The sequence below is a fragment of the Nycticebus coucang genome, chromosome 11 (assembly GCF_027406575.1).
Source record: "Nycticebus coucang isolate mNycCou1 chromosome 11, mNycCou1.pri, whole genome shotgun sequence".
Classification (NCBI taxonomy): Eukaryota; Metazoa; Chordata; class Mammalia; order Primates; family Lorisidae; genus Nycticebus; species Nycticebus coucang.
The window spans coordinates 52,644,718-52,662,824 of record NC_069790.1 but is presented as its reverse complement, the minus strand read 5'-3'; the positions used below and the strand labels follow the sequence as shown (position 1 = coordinate 52,662,824).

The 18,107-nt window shown below is 36.3% G+C and overlaps 2 protein-coding genes and 1 non-coding gene across 3 annotated transcripts in view; 1 reads left to right on the top strand and 2 right to left on the bottom strand.

Annotated features, from left to right (window-relative positions):
- The window catches only part of UMAD1 (UBAP1-MVB12-associated (UMA) domain containing 1), a 247,463-nt gene that overhangs the window by 34,175 nt on the left and 195,181 nt on the right, over positions 1-18,107 (top strand). The gene's annotated exons all lie outside the window — the stretch shown is intronic.
- The window catches only part of RPA3 (replication protein A3), a 116,571-nt gene that overhangs the window by 47,286 nt on the left and 51,178 nt on the right, over positions 1-18,107 (bottom strand). The gene's annotated exons all lie outside the window — the stretch shown is intronic.
- On the bottom strand, positions 8,173-8,301 carry LOC128560619 (small nucleolar RNA SNORA19). Its single transcript, XR_008373097.1, has one exon. It is a non-coding gene; the product is annotated as a small nucleolar RNA SNORA19 (small nucleolar RNA).

The window sequence follows — 18,107 nt, the reverse complement described above, 5'->3', positions numbered from 1 at the left end:
ATTAAATACTTTTTTTTTAACTGTCAAAGTAATGCATGTAACCAAAATGTTTGTATCCCTCTAATATTCTGAAATGCAAAAATTATTTTAAGTGATTTATTTTATTTAAATTGAATCTTATTTTTCCACTGACATCTATTATAATTACTGAAATGTATTCCTGCGAGTAAAATTTGACCCTAGGGTCAAGATGTTAGATAATCTGCCTACCTGGCCAATAAGGATCCTGTTTTCTTTTTTGTAAAAAATTCTGAAAGATAAGCCAACTACTTTGTGTTATTGGCAAATGGTTATTGCTATACACCCCCCCCCCACCACCACATCATGGTCCTAGCTACAGGGGAAAAGCACTTGATATTTACTTGTATCATTCTTCAGTCTTGTTGTAATAAAAATTTATTATGTGTTCCTTGAAGCCATGAGAGCAGCCACAGCAGAATGTCAGAATTCCATCAGTCAGTCTCTTAGTACTATACTGAATTTACTGCCTGGTTTTAAAGTTTGTCCTTGCCAAACTTTCACTGAATGACTCTTCATGTAATTGGATACAGCTGTAGTTTATTTTATTTGTCCGAAATAATTCATGTTGTTCACTAAAATAACGATTATAATCCACTTGATGTTTCATTTTGCTGATATTTTGAAAATATGCTTTTATTAAAATGAGGTTTCTATAGTAAAAATCATATAGTTCTTTGAATTATTGATTTTTTGTATTCTCATTGAAAGTTGCTGTTCAAACTGATGTTTTATTGAAATTTACACTACAGAAGAAATTTTCAATACAAATTAATATTACATATAAAATTATTACTTAATTTCTTTTTTTAATTTATTTATTTTTATTGTTAAATCATAGCTGTGTACATTAAGATGCATCGTACATGCGGCCCCACCCATAACCCTCCCTCCACCAAAATTTCCCCCCTCCCTTCCCCTTCCTTGGCCTTTTCCCCATAGTCTTGTGCTATAGTTGGGTCATAGCCTTCATGTGAAAGCTATAATTTAGCTTCATAGTAGAGCTGAGTAGATTGGATACTTTTTCTTCCATTCCTGAGATACTTTGCTAAGAAGAATATGTTCCAGTTCCATCCATATAAACATGAAAGAGGTAAAGTCTCCATCTTTCTTTAAGGCTGCATAATATTCCATGGTATACATGTACCACAATTTTCTAGTCCATTTGTGGGTCGATGGGCACTTGGGCTTCTTCCATAACTTAGCAATTATGAATTGGGCTGCAATAAACATTCTGGTACAGATGTCTTTGTTATATTGTGACTTTTGGTCTTCTGGGTATAAACCTAGTAAAGGAATTATAGGATCGAATGGCAGGTCTATTTTTAGGTCTCTAAGTATTCTCCAAACATCCTTCCAGAAGGAACGTATTAGTGTGCATTCCCACCAGCAGTGTAGAAGTGTGCCCTTTTCTCCACATCCACGCCAACATCTCTGGTTTTGGGATTTCGTTATGTGGGCTACTCTTACTGGGGTTAGGTGATATCTCAAAGTAGTTTTGATTTGCATTTTTCTGATGATTAAGGATGATGAGCTTTTTTCCATGTGTTTATAGATTGTGCGTCTGTCTTCTTTAGAGAAGTTTCTCTTCAAGTCCCTTGCCCACCCTGAGATGGGGTCATGTCTTCTTTTCTTGCTAATACATTTGAGTTCTCTGTGGATTCTGGTTATAAGACCTTTATCGGAGGTATAACCTGCAAATATTTTCTCCCATTCTGAGGGCTGTCTGCTTGCTTTACTTACTATGTTCTTGGCTGTGCAGAAGCTTTTTAGTTTGATTAGGTCCCAGTAGTGTATTTTTGATATTGCTTCAATTGCCTGGGGAGTCCTCCTCATAAAATATTCACCTAGGCCGATTCCTTCAAGAGTTTTCCCTGCACTTTCTTCAAGTATTTTTAAGTTTCATGTGTTAAGTTTAAATCCTTTATCCAGTGAGAGTCTATCTTAGTTAATGGTGAAAGGTGTGGGTCCAGTTTCAATCTTCTACAGGTTGCCAGCCAGTTCACCCAGCACCATTTGTTAAATAGGGAATCTTTTCCCCACTGAATGTTTTTAATTGGCTTGTCAAAGATCAGAAAACCGTAAGTAGCTGGATTTATCTCTTGGTTCTCTGTTCTGTTCCAGACATCTACTTCTCTGCTTTTGTGCCAGTAGCATGCTGTTTTGATCACTATCAATTTATAGTACAGGCTCAGGTCCGATAGTGTGATTCCTCCTGCTTTGTTTTCGTTGCTGAGTAATGTTTTGGCTATTCGAGGTATTTTCTGATTCCATATAAAACGAAGTATTATTTTTTCAAGATCTTTGAAATATGACAATGGAGGTTTAATAGGAATTGCATTAAAATTATATATTGCTTTGGGTAGTATGGACATTTTAACAATGTTGATTCTTCCCAGCCGTGAGCATGGTATGTTTTTCCATCTGTTAACATCTTCAGTTAGTTCTTTTCTTTTTTTTTTTTATTTGTCTGCTTTGAATTCTTTTTTTTTTTTTTTTTTATTGTTGGGGATTCATTGAGGGTACAATAAGCCAGGTTACATTGATTGCAATTGTTAGGTAAAGTCCCTCTTGCAATCATGTCTTGCCCCCATAAAGTGTGACACACACCAAGGCCCCACCCCCCTCCCTCCGTCCCTCTTTCTGCTTCCCCCCCTCATAACCTTAATTGTCATTAATTGTCTTCATATCAAAATTGAGTACATAGGATTTATGCTTCTCCATTCTTGTGATGCTTTACTAAGAATAATGTCTTCCACGTCCATCCAGGTTAATACAAAGGATGTAAAGTCTCCATTTTTTTTAATGGCTGAATAGTATTCCATGGTATACATATACCACAGCTTGTTAATCCATTCCTGGGTTGGTGGGCATTTAGGCTGTTTCCACATTTTGGCGATTGTAAATTGAGCTGCAATAAACAGTCTAATACAAGTGTCCTTATTTTTTTCCTTCTGGGTAGATGCCCAGTAATGGGATTGCAGGATCAAATGGGAGGTCTAGCTTGAGTGCTTTGAGGTTTCTCCATACTTTCTTCCAGAAAGGTTGTACTAGTTTGCAGTCCCACCAGCAGTGTAAAAGTGTTCCCTTCTCTCCACATCCACGCCAGCATCTGCAGTTTTGAGAGATATTTCTTTTCTTAAAGTTTCATAGTTCTCTTTGTAGAGATCTTTCACATCTTTTGTTAGGTATACTCCCGAATATTTCATCTTTTTTGGCACTACTGTGAAAGGAATAGAGTCTTTGACTGTTTTTTCAGCTTGGTTATTGTTGGTATATATAAAGGCTACAGATTTATGGGTGTTGATTTTGTAGCCTGAGACATTGCTGTATTCCTTGATCACTCCTAAAAGTTTTGTAGTAGAATCCCTAGTGTTTTCCAGATATACAATCATATCATCTGCGAAGAGTGAAAGTTTGATCTCTTCTGACCCTATGTGGATACCCTTGATCACCTTTTCTTCCCTAATTGCAATGGCTAAAACTTCCATTACAATGTTAAAGAGCAATGGAGACAATGGGCAACATTGCCTGGTTCCTGATCTAAGTGGAAATGATTTCAATTTAACTCCATTCAATACGATATTGGCTTGGCTATAGATGGCTCTATTAGTTTAAGAAATGTCCCTTCTATACCAATTTTCTTAAGTGTTCTGATCATGAAGGGATGCTGGATATTATCAATACCTTTTTCTGCATCAATTGAAAGAATCATATGGTCCTTATTTTTTAATTTGTTTATGTGCTGGATTACATTTATAGATTTACGTATATTGAACCAGCCTTGAGACCCTGGGATAAATCCCACTTGGTCGTGGTGTATAATTTTTTTGATGTGTTGTTGGATTCTGTTTGTTAGGATCTTTTTTTTTTTTTTTTTTGGATTTTTGGCCGGGTCTGGGTTTGAACCCGCCACCTCCGGCATATGGGATCGGCGCCCTACTCCTTGAGCCACAGGCGCCACCCTGTTTGTTAGGATCTTATTGAGTATTTTAGCATCAATATTCATTAGTGATATTGGTCTTTAATTTTCTTTCCTTGTTGGGTCTTTCCCTGGTTTGGGGATCAAAGTGATGTTTGCTTCGTAGAACGTGTTGGGTAGTATTCCTTCTTTTTCTATATTTTGAAAGAGGTTTAGTAGTTAGGTACTGGTTCTTCTTTAAAGGTTTGGTAGAATTCTGACGTAAAGCCATCTGGTCCTGGGCTTTTCTTTTTAAGGAGATTTTGTATAGTTGATGCTATTTCAGAACTTGATATAGGCCTGTTCAACATTTCCACTTTGTTCTGGCTAAGTCTTGGTAGGTGGCGTACTTCCAGGTATTGGTCGATTTCTTTCAGATTTTCATCTTTATGAGAGTAGAGTTTGTTGTAGTATTCATTAAGGATTCTTTGAATTTCTGAGGGGTCTGTTATTTCATCTTTACCATTTCTGATTGATGAAATTAGAGATTTTACTCTTTTTTTCCTGGTTAGGTTGGCCAAAGGTTTATCTATTTTATTGATCTTTTCAAAAAACCAACTTTTGGATTTATTGATCTGTTGTATAATTCTTTTGTTTTCAATTTCATTTAGTTCTACTCTGATTTTGGTTATTTCTTTTCTTCTGCTGGGTTTGGGGTTGGAGGGTTCTTCCTTCTCCAGTTGCTCGAGATGTCCCATTAAGTTATTAACTTCCTCTCTTTCCGTTTTCTTGAGGAGGGCTTGCAGTGCTATAAATGTCCCTCTTAGGACTGCCTTTGCCGTATCCCAGAGGTTCTGGTAATTTGTGTCTTGATTGTTGTTTTGTCACAAAAATATGGTGATTTCCTTCTTAATCTCGTGTATAACCCATCTATCCTTCAGCATAAGGTTGTTTAGCTTCCATGTTCTTGTATGGGTATGCAGGTTTCTGTTGTTATTGAGTTCAACTTTTATTCCATGATGGTCTGAGAAGATGCAAGGAATAATTTCTGTTTATTTAAATTTGCTGAGGTTAGATTTGTGGCCTAGGATGTGCTCGATTTTGGAGTATGTTCTGTGGGCTGATGAGAAGAATGTGTATTCAGTTTTGTTGGGATGAAATGTTCTGTAGATGTCTGTTAAGTCCAGATGTTGAATGGGTAAGTTTAAATCTAAGATTTCTTTGCTTAGCTTCTTTTTGGAGGGTCTATCCAGCATTGCTAAAGGGGTGTTAAAATCTCCAACTACTATGGAAGTGGAGGAAATCAAGTTGCTCATGTCAGGTAGAGTTTCTCTTACCAATTGAGATGTGTTGTGGTTGGGTGCATAAATATTAATAATTGAGATCTCATCATATTGAGTATTACCTTTAACAAATATGAAGTGTCCATCCTTATCGTTCCTTATTTAGGTTGGTTTAAAGCCTATTGTGTCTGCGAATAGGATTGCAATGCCTGCTTTTTTCTGCTTTCCATTTGTCTGGAGTATAGATGACCATCCCTTCACCTTGAGTCTATATTTGTCTTTTAATGTAAGATGCGATTCTTGTATATAGCAGATATCTGGCTTGAGTTTTTGTATCCAGTCAGCCAACCTGTGCCTCTTTAGAGGACAATTTAAACTACTCACATTAATTGAGAATATTGATAAGCCTTTCGTGAGTCCAGTGGACATTTTTAATCCTTTTGCAACTGTGGAAGTTGGAATTTGATCAAAATTTTCTGGGTGGGTTTACTCTTGCAGTGGAGGATTACACTGGTTTTTATGGAGGATAGGTCTGAGAATATCCTGGAGAGCTGTTTTAGTTATGGCAAATTTCTTCAACATGTGAATGTCATTGAAGTATTTAATTTCTCCGTCATAAATGAAACTCAGTTTAGCTGGGTACAGGATCCTGGGTTGAAAGTTATTTTGTTTTAGGAGATTAAAAGTCGATGATCATCCTCTTCTAGCTTGAAAGGTTTCAGCAGAGAGATCTGCAGTTATTCTAATATTCTTCCCCTTGTAGGTGATGGTTTTCTTTCGTCTGGCTGCTTTCAGAATTTTTTCCTTCATATTAACTTTAGTGAAATTGATTATGATGTGTCTGGGGGATGTCTTTTTTGGGTTGAGTCGTGCTGGAGTTCTGAAACTGTCTGCTATCTGAATTTCAGAATCTCTTGGCATGTCTGGAAAGTTCTCCTTCATAAGCATGGAGAAGGGACTCTGCCTTGTGAAGCCACTTCGTCGCTTTTGAGGATCCCTATAAGACGAATATTGATTTTCTTCTAATTATCCCAGAGCTCTCTGAGAGAGTGATCTGTTTTTGCCCTCCATTTGTCTTCCTCTTTGAGAGTTTGGGAGTGTTCAAAAGCTTTGTCTTCAATGTGAGAAATCGTTTCTTCTGCTTGCTCCATTCTGTTACTGAGGGATTCTACTGTGTTTCTCAGATCTTTGATGGCTGCAACTTCTCGTCTCAATGTGTCCAAATCTTTGGTCATTTGGTCTTTAAATTCGTTGAATTCTTGTTTTTTTTTTTTTTCGTAGAGACAGAGTCTCACTTTACCGCCTTCAGTAGAGTGCCATGATGTCACTGGACTCACAGCAACCTCTAGCTCTTGGGTTCTGTGATTCTCCTGCCTCACCCTCCTGAGCAGCTGGGACTACAGGCGCCCGCCACAACGCCCAGCTGTTTTTTGGTTGCAGTTCAGCCGGGGCTGAGTTTGAACTCGCTACCCTCGGTAGCCGGTGCCCTACTCACTGAGCCACAGGTGCCACCCAAGAATTCGTTGAAATCTTGAGATAACTTTTGGGTTACTGCTTGGAATTCTAATTCGATCTTATTTGCTATCCAGATTCTGAATTCGATTTCTGACATTTCAGCTATTTGTTTGTGCATGGGATCTTGTGCTGCGTCTGCACCATTGAATCTTGGGGGAGTTGATCTACTCTGATTATTCATATTGCCAGAGTTTTTCTGTGGATTTCGCCTCATGATTGTTTTTCACCATTGCCTCTGGCCGTCCTCAGAGTTGAGGAGGTGTCTTTCCAAGATGAGACCCCAGCAGGATCACTCTGTTGTTGCTGGTTCTTTGTAGAAAGTGATCCTGTGTAGCTCCTCTGGGGCTGCCATAGCCAGGGAGTTCTGGTTGTGGAAGCACTGACCAGGGTAATTTTAACTTCTTAACTTCAAGCAATCCTACTTTGGCCTCCCAAAATTATAGGCATGAGCTACTACTGATCCTGGCCTGTCTATAGAATTTTTAACTTTTTGATGTGGAGGATAATTTTGCTATTGGTCTAATTTTCTGTTTATTGAATAAAAAGAGAAACTATCCATTGTATGGGTGTAACAGCACATATGCCAGGAAATATTGTAATAACTTAGAAAACGTGTTTTTTTTTTTTTTTAAATTTTGCTTTCAGTTTCAGCTGGCTTTCACTCTTCTTAGTTTGAAGTTCTTTTTTAATTTAGTTTAATTTTTTTATCCATTCTTCCTTTAGTTGTTCTCTTGCCCTTTGCTTCTCAGGTAGCTAGGAGTACAGGTGCCTGCCACAACGCCTGGCTTTTTTTTTTTTTGTGGAGAGGAGGTTTCACTATGGCTCACTCCTGTTCATGCTGGTCTCGAAACTCTGAGCTCAGGAAATCCACCTACCTCGGCCTCCCACAGCGCTGGGACTACAGGCATGAGCCACCATTCCTGGCCAGAAAACATGTTTTAAACTAACAAAATACAGGCACTTAGACCAAAGGGGCTACAACAAGTTGTCCTAATCCGTTCAGGGAGTTCAGTCCCATCTTAGGGCAGTAAGATGTTTTAACTGTATGACATAGACAAATGTTGAAGCAGTCGTTCTCAAAGAGGTATTTTCATGAAATCCAAGAAGTCTTCCCATTTCCAACTATGTATCTGTATATGAGGCTGAGTTTTCGTTAATATATTTCAACCAAACAATATACAACAGCCTGAATGCAGAAGCAGAAGAATCAACTGTCTTCTGTTAAGCTAGAAATTAAGAAGATTTGCAAATATAAATTGCCACTCTTTTCAGTGCTTTTTATTTTATTTTGAAAGTATAGGTATTTTTTATGAAAACATGTTTATGTTAACATATAAAATAGTTTAAATGTCTTAACTCTTTGGGAGACTTTGGCTGGAGGGTTGCTTGAGGTCAGGAGTTTAAGACTAGTCTAGTCAACATAGCAAGACCTGTTTTTTTTTGTTGTTGTTGTTGTTTTTTCTGAATGTGACTGACATCAATGACCAAATTGGTCATGCTGCTAATTTACCTCCAAAGATTTGTTTAGCACATCAGAAATATCTTTTCTCTTGACATAAGGAAAAAAGTCAATGAAATGTGCCTCAGACCCTGTTTTTCCAAAAAAAAAAGGTGCAGTGTTGTACATCTGTAGTCCTAGCTACTTGGGAGGTTGAAGTGGGAGTTGCCCAGAAGTTCAAGGCTATAGTGAGGTATGATTGTGCCACTGCCCTCCACCCTGGACAACAGTGCTAGACCTTGTCTCTTAACAAAAAAGTTAAATGAATTAATAAATATATTTAAAAATCTCAGTTTTGATTTCTGATATGAAAAATATCAATAGATATAACTAGCATAAAATCCCTTTGAGTCCTCAGTAATTTCTAAGAGTGTGAAGAGGTCTTGAGATCACAGAGTTTAAGAACTGCTTTAGAGTCTTGCTTCTGTACCCAAATGCCAGTTTTTAATCACAAAAGTGTCATCACATCAAAAAATGGTGTGTTTTATTTGGGTAGAAGTAAAATGGGAAGATGGAAAAGTCCTAGACAGTATTTGTTATCTGAGTGGAAAGGAGTCTGAATTAATCAAGCATGCAGTTACAGACACGGAAGAGGAAGGACATTAACTGTGAACCGTGGTGTTCCGTGGCATCTGTAACGCAGCTAGTGACATTGTTCTTTTTGTCACTGTTATTATTCTGAATTGAAGTGAACTCCTTTTCTCACATGGTGCACCAGTCTTTTTTTTTTTTTTGCAGTTTTTGGCCAGGGCTGGGTTTGAACCTGCCACCTCCAGTATATGGGGCTGGCGCCCTACCCTTTTGAGCCACAGGCACCACCCCCCAGTCTTTATTTTTGAACTTTTTATGCAGTGGTGAGAAGAGACCTCAACTTAGACTAGCTCTTATTGAATTACACAGGCTAGGAAGTGGCATATAAGTGTCCAAGATGATGGTAGTGAAGTTCGTATAATTGATCAACTGTGATTTATTAAAATTGTGTTTTGGAAAAATAACTGACTTATTAAAATATAGAATCATTACAGTTTTTAACTATAATAATCATCTGTCAGGGCTTGGGCCCCGCTTAATTAGGATCCGGACGCGGATGGCTAAGCTACCTTGCTCAGGAACAATTTCTCTTAGGTGCCTGAGGGCTATCTACTTTAGCCGGAGAGAGAGAAAGAGAGTCTTAGTGTAAAGCAGTCTTAGAATACATAGATCTTAGTCTTTAGTGAAGCTTGGTAATCTTCAGCAGAGAGACGTCGTGCTGGTGTTCTGCAGGAAAGAGAGGAGACAGAGTCAGAGTAAGCGGGTCCATGATAGAATGCGCATGCTTGCGACTGCCTTTTCCTCCAGCCTACTAGAAGGCTGATCGCATGCCTCTCAACACTACAGGTGTGGAGACTGCCAATTCACCACTGCTCATCTCGTGAGCTCTCATGCTTGTTAGGAGCGCTAAATCCCTCCCCATGCCCTTTTCACCAAGGTGTTTTATTGTTGAGCTACACAGGTATTTCTTATAACTCTCAATCCTCCTAGCCGTAGGCTATACAGGCTGCTACAATCAGCTACCCTATTAGAGTGCTTTGGAATTTAAAAAGTCATTTTACGGGCAGCACCTGTGGCTCAGTGAGTGGGGCGCCGGCCCCATATGCCGAGGGTGGCGGGTTCAAGCCCAGCCCCGGCCAAACTGCAACCAAAAAAAAAAAATAGCTGGGCGTTGTGGCGGGCGCCTATAGTCCCAGCTGCTCGGGAGGCTGAGGCAGGAGAATCACGTAAGCCCAAGAGTTAGAGGTTGCTGTGAGCCGTGTGACTTCACAGCACTCTACCCGAGGGTGGTACAATGAGACTCTGTCTCTACAAAAAAAAAAAAAAAGTCATTTTACATGTTCTAAATCATATAAGCATAATAAAATCATTATAGGTTAAATAAATGTAATTGGTTTAGGTCACAGCTCTGTACAACATGCGTCAATGTTCATATTCAGTGTGGTATTACAGAATGCTTAATATTAATGTGTATTTTATGTAATCATCTGTCTCTAAGTACTATGCTTGTCTAAGCCATTATTTTGATGATCACATGAGTATTTCTATTATACGGCAATGAGTTATAGTTTTAGACAAAACTTATTTATAAACAGAAAACTGTTTTTAGAATTTTTAGGGCAGTGAACCTATTCTTATGACTATAGTGGTGGATACATGTCATTATGAGTTTCTCTGAAGCCATAGAATGTACAACACCAAGAGTGAACTCTAATAGAAAGGTATGGACTTGTGGTGGTAATGTGTCAATGCAGTTTCATCCATTATAACTAATGTTCCACTTCAGTGGGCGAAGTTGATAAAGGGGGAAGTTGTGCATGTATGGGGGCGGAAAGTATTTGTATGACCTTTGTACATTCTTCCAATTTTGCTGTGAATCAAAACTTCTCTAAATAAATGAAGTATATAAAAAAAATGTAGTCTACAATCATTTCAATTGTTGCTATTTTTTCAGGGACAAAAACATGGGTGAAATCACTATTCCCTAGAATAAACTATGAACGTCCCCTCTCAGAGTTATCATGGACTCATGGTGCAAAGAAAGTAGATGACTCTCAGTAGTGTTTGTGTATGCCGGCTGATTTGGAGAAGGGAAAAAGTAGAGATTAATGAAAATATGTGACATCTACATTGAGTGAGGACAAAATGGATAACCATCTTTGAGAAGAAAAAATTATCAAGAAAGCCTAAAAATTTAATTATTGGTGCTGGGCTTAGGGATGTCTAGAAGAAGTGGAGGTAATGACTTTGAAGCCTAGTCTACGTTTCCTGGTTAGAGTATGTGTGATTGGAGGAGTGAGGGGCAAGTTCAGCATAGAATGGGAACTATACGTGGTTCAGTGATTCTAAAAAGAAGAGTGAAAACTATAAAACAATATTAATGATATATGTAAACTTATAGGTCTTTTTAGGCAGTTTGCAAAGGCTCTCACTTAAATTGTGCTTGAAAATGTTAGGTATCATTGTTTTTTAGCGTTGAGGGAAATGAAATATTCAAATCATAAGTAATCCATCCAAAGACACATACATACTAATGGGTAATAATAATAATGATGGTGACAGCTAATATTAACTCATTTACACAGCAGCTCTAACAACTTGGCACTATTATCCCCAACTCACATATAGGAAAGTTAAGTGTCGAGAAAGTTTAATAGCTTACCTAAGCCTGCACAGTTTATAAGTGACAGCTGGGATTTTAAACTGGAGCGCCTGAGCCTGTGTTCTTAACCAGTAAGTTCTCCATCCTATCTGTTGTTTTTGTTATTTTTAGATAGACCATCTTGAAAATCCAGTGCAGTACATTTGCAGTGGTGGCTAAGATGTTAACAGAAGCTCACAGAGATGACAGTAAATCTTTCTTAATGCCAGGCTTATATTCTTGTTCCCTATCTATAAAGTCAAAACATTTTCAGTCAGTCCCTAGAAATAGTAACATGACTGTGTCACAGAGCACTAATTAATTAGCATTGAAGAGTTATTTTCTTATTATAAATACATAACATGGCACTAGAATTCTCTGATTGGTAGGATTACTGTTTATGCGCATATGTAAGGATTTGGGATACATAGGCAAAATTAGTTTCTGCAGTTCTGTGTGAATGCATATTGGTCTATACAGCAAAGATTACATTCTCTGTGGTGGTAAACTCCTTGTCTGCCTACAACATTAATATGGGATGAATGGTATCACCAAGTTATAGTAACTTACAAGACTTAAGAAAATATCCTTGTGGGTATCCAAATACATTTGTAACTGTGGCACTTTTTACTTGTCTTAAATAACTTTCTTGGAAGCCAGAAGTCTGGTGTTTGGTTTCTAGCACCATTATCAGTGTTACCTTGGGTAAATCATTTAAACATGTTGAATGTATGTTCCATTTGTCAGTGGGAATGCTGTATCCTTTCAAATTGCTTCAATGTGATTTCGTTAAAGTGAAATTGATTTTAAAATAGGAATCTGTAAAGTGATTCTATCACTCATTAAATAGTATGCATTGCATGCTTCATCTTTTAATAATAAAAGATGGTATTTTGGAGCTTGAAAAATACCTTTTTGGTTTTTTTGTAACCCAAAATCTGGCTTAATTTTGCCTTAGAACCATTCGTAGTGTTAATATTCAGTGCTTTAAGAAATCGGCCGAGATATCTTTGGGCATTTAAATTCCTTTTCTGTTCAGAAATGTCATTAACTTGAAATATAAAGATGCTTTCTAAGGAAACTGGTGTGCCTAGCCAGATCTTTTAATGTAGTTATTTTGCTATGTGAGCTGTAAAACCCAAACATTGAGGCTGCTCTCCACAATGCCTTGTTGCCCAGACAGTGATGTCATGTTTTAAGCATGTTTAGTTTGCAAAGGTCCTGCTTTTGATCCTTTAGTTGTCACTTTTTTTATGCAGTTCCTCCTGAATTACAAAGGTACTGAAAGTAATTTGCTTCATTACGGTCTGTTGCTGACACTGTTGTATTTCATTCATCGTTCTTCTCTTAGCCTCCTTCATTAAGAGCTTATTCAAATTTGGATCATGGTTCTACTGGGACATCCATACCATTATCATCTAAATAGCAATCACATATTCAAAAACAACAGTTCTCCTTAACTGTTTGTAACTTAACATTTTACATAGATTCAAGTGGAAATTAAGAATAAAATGAATCTTTTCTTTGTGATTTACAACCCTCCCTTTCGCTCTTGATTTACTAACAACTCGTAGAAGAAGGAAGACAAAATTATTGATTGCTCGACTTTAGTTTTGTAGATATATATACATATATAAATTGTTTCTGTATTAAGCAGTTACCCAAGTGACAATGACCCCGATTCAATCACCAATATATTTGTTAGATAGCATTTACCATCTGGAATATAATGGGATCTGGTTTAACACTCTATTAAGAAATTAAAAGTATCTTTTACAAAAGCAGCTGCTCTGTATAACTTGAAACATTTGATGGAAGGTTGTATAAATGAGTCTGTGTATTTGATTTTTATATGGCAGACTTCAGAAATAGAAACAAACTCTACTAAACTCTATAACTAAAATAGCAGTATACTTTTCTGACAACTTCGTTTTGGCCATCTTACAGTTATGTTTTGCAATTACTATAAACAGTAAGTTTATTTGACTGAAATGAGCAACTGTCGTTTCTGCAGACAAAGTTTCAATGTTCAATGTTAGGACTTTGACCATTAATATGTAGTTTAAAGGAAAGTTTATACAAGGTACCAAATACATTTGTGTTTATGTAAATATAGGCAGTTAGTTATATGGTATGTATCATTATCATTTTAAAGAAGTTTTTAACCAGCAAACCCTGTGTGTGTGTGTATGTATTGTGTGCTGGGGTAGAAGAGGAGAGAGGAGAAAGGATAGGAGAACAGAGGAAGGGAAAGAAAGGGAAGGAAGGAGAACCTTAATTATTAAAAATTCTAATACCCAGTTTTTTGTTGTCTTACATAAAAAATTTTTATATATAGTAGAATCTCTGTAAGTTGACCACTTAAGGGACTATAACAAACTGGTCAACATATGGAGGTGGTTAACATAAGGAACTAGGCCTAGTGCATTGATACGTATATGTATATGTGGTGCATGTCTGGTCTATGAAAATTAGGTCAACTTAAGGAGTTGATCAATGTAGGGAAGTAGTCAGTTATGGAGGTTCTACTGTATTTTCCAAATTTCTGCATGGTTAAGGAATTGTTAACCAATCATTTAAAATTAACTTTTGTTTTTCTGTTCATTTTCTGAAATTTATTTGAATTATATGTGTGAGTAATTATATTAATGCACGGGGTTACTTCCAATATGGATTTTGTTAAGTGAGATTCTAGACTATTATTTTTGTACATTTGAGTATTAGAAACTTGTCCAATGGTGATTCTCAACTTGAAGCAGGAAGACTTACCCTTTGTCCTCATGCTGTCTCTTATAAAGATGAGTCCGGTGGGTAAGGGGGAGAGGTCACATGTTGGTGTTCATTTCAAGCAGTGCCAGATGAGGAGGGCAGAATGCTTTAATTAAAAAGAGAGAGAGAACAAACTAGAGAGATGAACTGTTGGGAGATGAACATATAAGGACAAAATGAAGCTTAAGGGATAAGTAGGGTTTGCTCAGAAGACATCTTCTCAAACAAGGGTAATGTTAATTTGTGACTAGCTAGGAGTAGGTCCTTAAAACGATAGCTTTTACCAGGTATTATTTTTAGCTCTTGATTATATAAATCTCAATTTTTTAAATAGCCCTTTAAACTGAAGTTATTTTTTTTAATAATGAGAAGGTATTCTGAATGACAATGTAGTGAACACCTGTGTATTCCCCATTTAGTTTGAGAAATATAATTTATTGTTAACCTTGAAGTTCTACACTCATACTCTCCCTTACTCCTACATTAAAAGTAAATTCCACTCTCTAAATTCTGTATTTATTATTCTCTTTTAAAATAGCATCAGCGTGTTTGTTTATATCCCTATTTTAGTTTTGTATGTTTTAAAACCATAGATGAGTATAAATGGAATCACAATTGCAATGTATATATAAAATATTCTTCAGCAATTTGCCTCTCAGTCAATGTCATATATCTGGTTTCATCTATATTGCTGCATGTAATTTTAGTTCTTTTATTTTTATTTGACATTCTGTTGATGAATATGCCACAGTTTATACATCTGTTCTGATGAACATTTGGGGTTTTGTTTTGTTTTACTGTCTAAAACAATGTTGTTATTCAACACTCATAGGCAAAAAAATGAACTTTGATCTATGTCTCATACCTTTTACAAAAATTATAGTATTACTTAAATACTATAAAATAGTACACCTTCTAGGGAAAAAATATAGAGAATCTGAGAGATACAACACTAGGCAAAAAGTTCTCAGAGTTGACATCAAAAGCACAACCTATAGAAGAAAAACCTGACAAATTGGATTTCATCAAATGAGAAACTTTTGCTCTGTGAAAAACCCTAAGAGGATGAAAAGACATTGTAGGGTGGAAGACAATATCCACAAACCACGTATTTGTGAAAGACTAGGACCAAAAATATGCAAAGAACCCTCAAAATTCAGTGGTGAAAAACAAAAACAAAATTCCAAATTAGAAATGGGCAAAACACAAGAGACATTTTAGCAAAGAGGATATACAGATGGTAAGTAAGCACAAGAAAATTATTCAGTGTCATTAGCCATACTGCATAATGAGTATGCGTATTCCATGGTATGGAATGGCAGCTGGCTTATCTGTTCACCTGTTGAAAGATATTTGGTTTGTGTCCAGTTGGGGCTATTATAAAGAAACTTGCTATAAACACTAAGGCCTCTCTACACACCTATCAGAATAACTAAAATAGAAAATAATAATGCCAAGTACTGGCAGGGATGAAGAAAAATTTGATCACTCATTGTTGATGGAAATGTAAAATGGTGCAACCACCTTGATAAATAGTTTGGCAGTTTCTTTTTTGTTAGTTTTTGAGAGAAGGTATTGCTCTTTTGCCAGACTAGAGTGCAGCGGCATCATCATAGGACACTGCAGCCTTAGACTCCTGGGCCCAAGCACTTCTCTCGTCTCAGCCTTCCAAGTACCTGACACTACAGAGGTGCACTACCATATGTGGCTAATTTTGCTATTGTTTGTAGAAATGGCTTCACACTTTTGCTCAGGCTGGTCTGGAACTTCTGGCCTCAAGCAGTTCCCCCACCTTGGCTTCACAAAGTGCTAGAATTACAGGCATGAGCTACCATTCCCAGCCAATTTGGTATTTCTTAAAAACCTGTATACAGTATGTGGTTACCATATGACTCAAGAATCATATGTTGGGGCATTTATCCCAGAGAAATTGAAGATGTATGTTCACATAAAAGCTTTAGTGTTTATAGCAAGTTTCTTTATAATAGCCCCAACTGTACACAAACTAAATATCTTTCAATAGGTGAATAGTTAAACCAGCTGTGGTATATCCATACCATGGAATAATACTCTGCAATAAGAGGTAATAGATCATTGATATATACAACAATCTGGATGAATCTCCAGAGAATTATGCTAAGTGAGAGAGCCAGTTCCTAAAAGTAACACATTGTATGCCTCCATTTATTGATCATATTCTTAGTATACATGCTGCCAAAGCAAACACTATATAATATTCTTGAAATGAGAAAATTATGTGGAAAAAAAATGGAGAAAATACTTAAGGGTTGCTGGTGGTTAAGGAAGGAATGAGAATGAGAGGGAAGTGTAGCTATAGAAAAGTAACAGCAGGGATCCGGGTGGTGATGGTAAAGTGCCATATCTAGACTGTATCAGTATCAATATCCTGGTTGTGATATTACACTATAGTTTTGTTAGAGATTACCGTTATGGGAAACTTGCTAGAGGGTCCATGGGCCCTTTCTGTATTAGTTCCCCTATCTGCATGTGAACCTATACTTGTCTCAAAATAAAAAGCTCTATTATTAATAAAAGACAAAACAATGCTGTTACAAATGTCCTTGCACATGTCCTGGTACACATGTGAGCTTTGCTCTTAAGTTTTATTTCCAGGAGGAATTGCAGGCTATACACATGTTTACTTTAGTAAAAACGGCGAATTATTTTCTCAAGTATCACATCTACCACAATTCTTAGTTGTATTACATCCTTATTAACACTCAACATTAGGAGACTTAAATTTTTATCAGTCTGTCCCATAAAAATTGCCTTCTTAACTTACATGTTCCTGATGTTCTTAACTTACATTTCGTCATTATAATGAAATTGGGCATTTTGATTTATGTTTAGTAGCTGTGTGTGGTTTTTTTGCTCAGTAAAATATCCATTTCTTTTACCTGTTCTATTGTCTGTCATTTTCTTATTGATTCTAAAGAAGATCTAGACATGAATTTTCTTGTATTCACAATAACCCAGTTAATGGTGTATCTTTTTCTAAATTGTGTCTATTCATGAAGAGATGTTTTAATGTTACTACTTTAAATATGTACAGCTTTTCCTTAATAACTTTTATTTTCTGGTCTAATTTAAGAAGTCACTTCTGCCTGCATCTTCTTAAAGTTTTATGGTTACATTTAGTCATAATGTGATGTAAGGATTTAATTTAATTTTTTCATATGGATAACCTATTTTCTTAGCACCATTTTGGAATAATTCATCCTCTTTTCCTCACTTAAGTATATATGTGTGCATTTAAATTTTATATTTTTGGCTCTCTTTTTTAACCTTATCAGCCTATGTTTCTCTCCGAGTCAATTTAATAAAGCTCACTGTAACACTTAATTCTCTATTAACTGTCATTCAAAACTATCTGACCTTTCTTTGGCCGTTGCTTTTCCATATAAATGTTAGATGTCACTTCATTTTATCCATATTAAATAACAAATGAATAATCACTCAAACAAACCCACTCACTCTGATGTGATTTTTGTTGACATTTTATTGAACATATAGATTAATTTAGGGAGAATTGATGTATTTACAATATGTAGTCTTTTTTCCGTAAAGAAAAACTATTTACTTAGGTTGCTTTAATACATTTTTGTAAAAGTGCTTAACTCTTTCCATAAAGGTCACATTTCTTCTTTTGTCAGATTTATTCCTAGAGTGCTTTTTTTTGGCTTTTGTTATAGTAAATGTTTTCTTTTTTAAAATTTCATTTTCTGTTTGTTGCCAATATAGAAACATGTAGTTGATCTTTTTAGCAACCATTTTGATAAACTTTTTACTTCTAATAATTTGTCTTCAGATTCTTGTGGATTTTCTAAATAGATAATCATAGCTTCTGTTAATGAGTTTTGTTTCTTTCCAATACTAAGGCTTAGTTTTATCTTTTTGTCCATTGCATTGTTCTGGACCTCTCCAAGTATG